A 7,701-nucleotide genomic window follows, 5' to 3' on the forward strand; every position below is an offset into this window, starting at 1 on the left:
TAAAGGATACCTAAGCAAGAGTGTTCTGAGGCATAGATGACATCAAACATGTCTAATTAAATTTGTTATTAGCGATCCCATAAATCTAGGAATTATATTGTGAGATATAATTGATAATTGATATCTACCGGGTTGAATTCAAATGGATGGGATAAATGATACCTAACCATTTATTTGTTTTGCAACTTGGATCCTAGACTTTGATAATTAATGTTTTTGGAACTAAAAGGGTATTAATTATTGAAGATTAAATATTGAAAATACTAAATTAATTTTGTTAAAATTTTGTAGTTAAATAATCCATTCTCATTATCATGAATTGTCATTTTCTTTAATGACTAAATGAAATAGTAATATTCAATACATACAATTTCAATGAATGAGATCATGTCTTAAGAGACAATCTCATGAGAGATATGAAATTGTATACACTTAAGGGTCCTAGTCCTAAACTATTTGCTTTGAGCAATTAAACCTGAACACGATACCTAGTAAATGCATCATTGTGATGCTTAAGATGCTTCTAGCATCAAGCTAGGAATAGTTATTCATGACTTCTAGGAAGTATTGGATAACTTAAACATATATCTGATGATATGACAGGTCAAGCAATATTCTAAAAAATACAGTGATATTTTTAAAGCTAGTTTAAACATTGGAATAATATGTCACACCCCCGGACCAGACGGTGGAAACGTCCGGAGGCGGGTGACTTCATTGTGCAGTATCATAACAATTGAATATAAATGAAACATAGCAAATCCAAACATCATACATCAATATATCAAGCTTACATTGTTTTACATCATGTTTATATTTTTAAATTACACAAAAGAAACAAGGGTGAGTAAATTCCAAACTACATCAAAATAATTCAGCATCCGCGGTCGACAAACCTGCTTACTGATTTCCTAAGAATACAAGTCGTTTGAAAAGCGTCAACATAAAATATGTTGGTGAGTTCATAAGCATTTTGTGTAAAAAATTTGGATAGTTGAAAAAACCAGAAAATCAAATATTTTCTTGTCAAAATAGTTGTAAGTTTCGCTTTCAATCAAGTATAGTTGCTTCTATGTGTTAGCTTATCGTTTTCGAAATCGTATACAATCATTTTCCCCCAGAAAATCCTATATTTTCTGATGTGTAAAATAGTAGTATTAAAAACCCTAATACTTGTGTGGTAAAAGCTTCGTTTAAAGTATCCAAACAATCGTTGATATAGTCGAAAGGTGTAACTTATGTTTATTTCTAAACAATTCACTGTTATATTCTAAGTGAGTCGTTATAAGCATACTAATATGACGGAGGCCTGTCTTGGCGTTTCTCAGGCGCCCGGGTTCGTTTAAAGACATTTGTCACCCTAGACTAGCCGGTCTAGCTGTAGCGAACAACGAAGGTGTGGGGTGTCAACTCCGTATAGATCTATACACATATTCCCGCTCTCCCTCCAGGATACTCTGGTTATAACTCATTACAGGACTTTAAAACGTACACTAATATATATATATATATATATATATATATATATATATATATATATATATATATATATATATATATATATATATATATATATATATAGGTACACTGGAGATGCATCTGACTAGAATACTAACAGGTTTTGAGCAAATCGTGAAAATCCATTATTTATTAAATAAATAACAATAATTGTACTCGTTGACTAGATCTATCATTTTCGTTTATTGAGGATAATCCACTTGGAATCATAATTATAAAAAATGACCCAATATTATCAGTATTAGCAAAAATGACCCTTCTTTTTATAAAGTATCAAATATGACCCATATTTGCCGAAACGTGTCATAAGTGGTTCAAAACTTGGTGAATTGTTGAAAATGGCCGATTTCTTCTAAAATGTTCATTTTAGACTTATATTTATGAAAATATTCAAAAAGGCCCTTGTTTATCCAAAATTTCATTTTTGATCCTTTAGAAATTGAGATATTCAATAATTTCCCAAATTTATCCCATAATTCAAAATAGTCCTTGTATATTTATATGGCCGAAAATGGTCCCCCAAAAATACCATTATTTCCATTTTTTAACCATTTCCATTTATTTGTCCAACAATTTGTTTTAAGCAAATCTTTAAGAAATCCTTAGGGTTTTTGTCATAAAAATTTTGTGACTCATATATTGTAACATACTAGTTTTTTATTCTATACATCATTTGTATATTATGGTTCTAACACTTGAAACTTGCACAAAATTTTGAATTCTAGGACTATTTCATATGGAGTTTTCATAGATTTAGCACATATATAACTAGGCATACATGTATAACAAGCAAGTATATCAAGATTTAAACAAAACCTTGACTTGTATTCTCCCCCAAAACCATGAAAACATCAAAAACAGGGGTATGAAGCTCACCTTGGGTAGGAGAATGTGTGGATGAAGAGGTGTGGTGAGAAGTTTGAGCCTAGAACACTTGAAGTGTTGGGTGAACTTCTTGAGGGATTTCTAGCATAAGGTCATGAACACATAATTTATATGTGAGTAGAAGATTCACATTAAATAAATGTATGAACCATTTCAAGGCATGAATTACTTACCAAAAGCTAAGGAGAATTGTGAAGAAAATGGTTTCTGGGACTAAGTCTTGAGCTTTCTTGGGAGAGTTCACGAAGTTTACAGAATGCAAATATGAATTGTGGAATGAGGAAATGGGGTTTACGGCCCCTTTATATGGGATAAGGAGCTGATAGGATGTTTACTTTGATTACTACTGGGTAATGCATGAATTACTGTGATATCTCTTGGAATTAGCCATTTACAGCTCATAATCCGTAAATGTTCTTGAAATGGGGAAGGGTTCACGGTCCTCATGGACCTTAAACAAGGGTTTACGCTCAAAGGAATCCCCCTAAGGGGTTTACGGCCAAAAAAGGATCCGATCATAGTGTTTACGGCCTAAAGGTGGCCTAGAAAGGTGTTCATGGTCCATGCTTGAAGGCTTAAGGTGGTTTATGGTCCACTTATGGTGGTTTGAAGGAGTTTACGGTCAAAGTGACTCCTTGGGAGTTGTTTATGGCCAAACATGTCGAAGAATAAGAGTTTATGGTCTAAAGTTTGATTCCTTGAGGTGTTCACGGCCATGGTGCTTCTTAGGGAAGTGTTTATGGTCTAGATGTGTAGGATCCTTAATATGTTTGTTTTGTGTGATCATATTTGAGGTAAGTTCGACATTACATTAATTTGCATGGCTCATGGGAGTTTAGGATAGAAATTCTCCAAATTATTACATTTCCAAAGCATAATAATAAGCATAACTACAACTATTACACATACGTGACTCTTTTGGCTTCGTTTCTAGACTTGGAAATTCTCAGTTGTGACATATTACAAGGCTAAAGAGTCACCTAGTGTCATCTAAGATGCCCATGTTTTATGGACTGAACACCTTTAAGCCTAAAAAATCTACAAAAGCCCACATGGATGGATCTTGTTTCTTTTGAGAAGAAACTGGACACTGGAAGAGGAAAGAAAGAGTCACGTATGTGTAATAGTCGTAGTTATGTGACTCTTTTGAGAAGAAACTGGACACCGGGGGAGACTGTGACAACCGTCAAAATTCGAGTCGGTTCTAGATTTGACTAAACTTAGTTGCACGTGTAGGAACGACACATACTAGACTTAGTAACTAAAAGCTAAGTTATAACCTACTAGAAACTTGGAAACAAGTAGAATTGAATGATAGTGTACTTAGATTTCGCATGGTTATGTGAATTCTACAACTACTTAACTGTAGAGACTATCCATATTCGGGTCACTCTTTGACTCGAACATATTTTCATGAATCATATACACACATCATGCACTTGACCTAAAAGTAGAAATTAGGTCGAAGTCTTATAGAAACTTAAGTCAAAGTTGAAGACTAGGACTAGTATACTCGATTCCTCAATTTCGCTTGAATCTCGAAACCACTACATAGAATGCCAATAAATCGATAAAAATAAATTACAAAAATTACTTTTAACTAGAAAAGAGTTATGAAACTCTAACATAAGTTGAAATCTCAAATAATTCATTTCATTTTGATATCCAAATATTTATTAAATCTCAAGACCCTAAAAACCCTAAAAACTCAAATTTATAAACTCTAACACCTAAAAATCCATAAAATTTGGTGTGGACTTTATAATATCAATTTAAAATAACTCAAATTAGTAGAATATAACCAAGGAGAAATAAAATTTAAGTCATTAGTATTTAACTTTATTTTCTAAGCCAAAAATCAAGGTTTTGTGAATGAAAATTAGGATAAGGTGCATATTTTATAAAAAACTTGATATTTTTATAAAATAAAGTTATATTTTATAAAATTTAAATGAGGGAGACCCTCTCTCCATTGAAAAGTCAGATTCCTCTTTCTCTCTCTCTCTCTCTCTCTCTCTCTCTTTCTCCTCTCTCTCCTCTTCCCAACACACTCAATCAATTCCCCTCCACACTCCATTTCTCCATACTTCACTTTCTCTCTCACACTCCCTCACTTCATTTTCTCTCTATTCTCTCTTCCTCTCTCTGTCAACCACGAAATTCTCCAGAAAATGGGTCATAGAACACACCTTGAACTCAAAGTATTAATCATCTTGAGGTGTTCTTGAAGGTAAAATCGATTTCTACTTCACCATTCCTTCAAGTTTTACTTGTTTTTCATGGATTTTCTCCATCTTCTACTCCATTCTATTGTAAAATCATGAACACTTGCACCTACTCACAGTTTTGATGATGATGGTGGTAGGATTTCATCCAAAAACAACATGCATGTTGTAGATGCTGAAGTCACATGACCTAAACCTAAGTCAAAATCAAGGAAATGCACTTTTCTACATGTTTTGGTGGAAAAACCCCACGTGCATCCAAAGTTTTCTTTCAAAAACGAATTTTGAACATTTCAAACTCATGAATGGTCTTCAAACAAACATGCATGTGATGATCTTCAAGCTTAGATGCTAGATCATCAAAGTTTGTTGTTAAAAAGCTTTCAAATTGGTTTATAAAGGATTTATTCCCAAATAAATATCTAAAACAACTTTTCTGATTAAATCCGATTTTTCCCTGTATTTCACCAACAAAATGAGATGTTCTACAAATTTTCAGAAAATAATTCATTTTTCTCAAATTATTATAATTATTGAAATAAAATAGTGCCATAAACAATATAAAATACTTTCTGAGGTCTACAAATCCTAGAAAAATTTGTGAATGACACCTAGGGTAAATAATGACCACTCATCAAGTTTCATTGATCTTTGTTACTGTTTAGTATGGTTTTGAATTTTCTATTTTTTAGCTCCAACAAATTATAAAACGACTTTAGAGAATCTAAAAAGGCTACCTAATAATTTTCGCATCTCCTACTATATGTGGAAGACTTAGAGAAATGTTTTCCGAATTTTTCATAATGAATTCCTATTTTTCCCCGATTTTTGTATTTATAATGGACTAAAAACAGGAAAAATAGTTTTACTCATCCAAAATTCATGAAAATTTACCAGAATACCTTAAAATATATTAGAACTATAAATAAAAATTTTGATGATTTTTCTATTGAGTATACTATTTTTCCAATATTTTCTAAGATTAAATACACTTAAATCCACAAAATTGGATTACAATATATGAAAACCACCTTTGGTATTTTTCCCAGATTATTTACACTGTAAATGAAGTTGACAAAAATTTTGGTAATTTTCTGTAACTATTTATTAATTATTCTCCAATTAATGATTATTTAAGAGGATAAAACAAAGAAAAATAAAAAGACTAATTGAAAAAAATCTTTTATATTTTCCACAGCTTCTATATGTATAATAACAGTGTTACAAAAAGTTTGGGCAATTTTGGAAACTGTTTTCTATTTATTTCAATTTTTATTAGAATAAATAAACAAAAATCATAAAAATAAATCCATTTTAATATTTTTCACAGCTTAATAATGTTTAATAACAATAATACAATAAGTTTGGGCAATTTTGGAAACTGTTTTCTATTTATTTCAAATTTTATTAGAATAAATGCACAAAAATCATAAAATCAGATTAAGCAGTTTCGAAATCCATTTTTATATTTTTCCCAGCTTAAGTATGTTCAATGGAAGTCTTATAAAAAGTTTGGGAATTTTTATCATCTGGATACTTTTTTTCACGAATTTATATTGTTATGAAGGCTTAAAATTTTGGAAAAATAGTTAATCACATCAAAAATTCAAGAGAAAATTACTGGAAGACCTCTACTATATTTGGAACAAAAATGTAAAATTTGATGAATTTTGGAAACTGTTTGATCATATTTTTGGATTTTTATGAGCTTAAAACACCTTTAAATGTATTGAAATACCCTCAATTAATATTACAAAAATACGGAAAATAATATCCAAAATTATCTTAATCACATGAGTTATAAAATTTCCCCATTTCAGAAAAATGTTTGTAACTTAACAATATTAAATTTTGATACATTATTGGCATAATTGTATTGTACTAGTAAATATACTAGTATTAGATGTCAATTACAGACTCATTAGCATGTAACATCGTTGTAGGAAAACGAAAGTGGTACGAGTGGAGCGTAGCTCAAGGCACCATTTGCATCATCTCAATGCATAGTGAGTATTCACGCACTCCCCTATTTTCGGTTTTTATGTTTTGGGGTGGAAAAGCATGTCCGAAAAACTATTTATTGTTCGTTGTATTTAAATTGATTCGTATCAAACTCGATTGCTATATTTTGCTATAATTTGTTATATTCTGCTATGTATGTCTATGCAACACGGAACATGAGAACTTATCGTCTTAAGTCCCTTCCCTTACACTTTACTCCAACCATTAACTCTTTGAGCCAATGGTCATTATGGATAGCGCTATTAGGAATTGACAACTCCTCACTCGCCCGCTTGCTTGAGTGCATGATACCATATAATCTAAGGAACGATAAGCATAGATCTTGATAGGGCATCAGTTATAGGCTTGGTTGGGAACTCATTGTTTGCTTATATACATACAAATTTGTTTATTAATTATTGCAATGAACTCTGTTTCACAATATAGCAATGAACTTTGTTTCTCATTATAGCAACGAACCTTTATTACTGAAAACTTATATACTTGTTTTAGCAATGAAATTGTTTGCTCCCGGTAACAACGAATATTATTTCGATTCTTGAAAACTCATTTTAGCAATATAGTTTTATTTATAGAAACTTTTATCAAAACTTTTATTTCGATTCTTGAAACCAATATTATTTTTAATCTGTGAGTACTCACCAACTATTTTTATAGTTGACGCTCGTTTTACATGCTTTTTCAGGAATCATCGAGTAAGTGGCACTTAGGGACACATCACTTTTAGGAGCATTTGCATGTGTTGTATTTCAATTTACATTGTAATTTCTTTTAAAAGTTGTTCAAACCCATTGTAAATTTGTAATGATTTTTAATACTATGGTTGGTGTTGTCTTTAAACTTTTGCTATGAAACCCTTTGTACTGCCACGCCTCGTGTTTCCGCTTTAGCGGGGTGTGACAAAAAATGGTATCAGAGCCGAAGGTTATATAGAATTCCGATTTTCCTTTGGAGAGCCACAACTATAGCCAAAAAATTTCAAAATGTTTTTAAAATACTGAACATACTACTAGTATAACTAATTCGAGTAAGCATTATTTGACTTAAATTA

Source organism: Lactuca virosa, chromosome 1 (assembly GCF_052849685.1).
Source record: "Lactuca virosa cultivar CGN04683 chromosome 1, Lactuca_virosa_CGN04683_v6, whole genome shotgun sequence".
Taxonomy (NCBI): domain Eukaryota; kingdom Viridiplantae; phylum Streptophyta; class Magnoliopsida; order Asterales; family Asteraceae; genus Lactuca; species Lactuca virosa.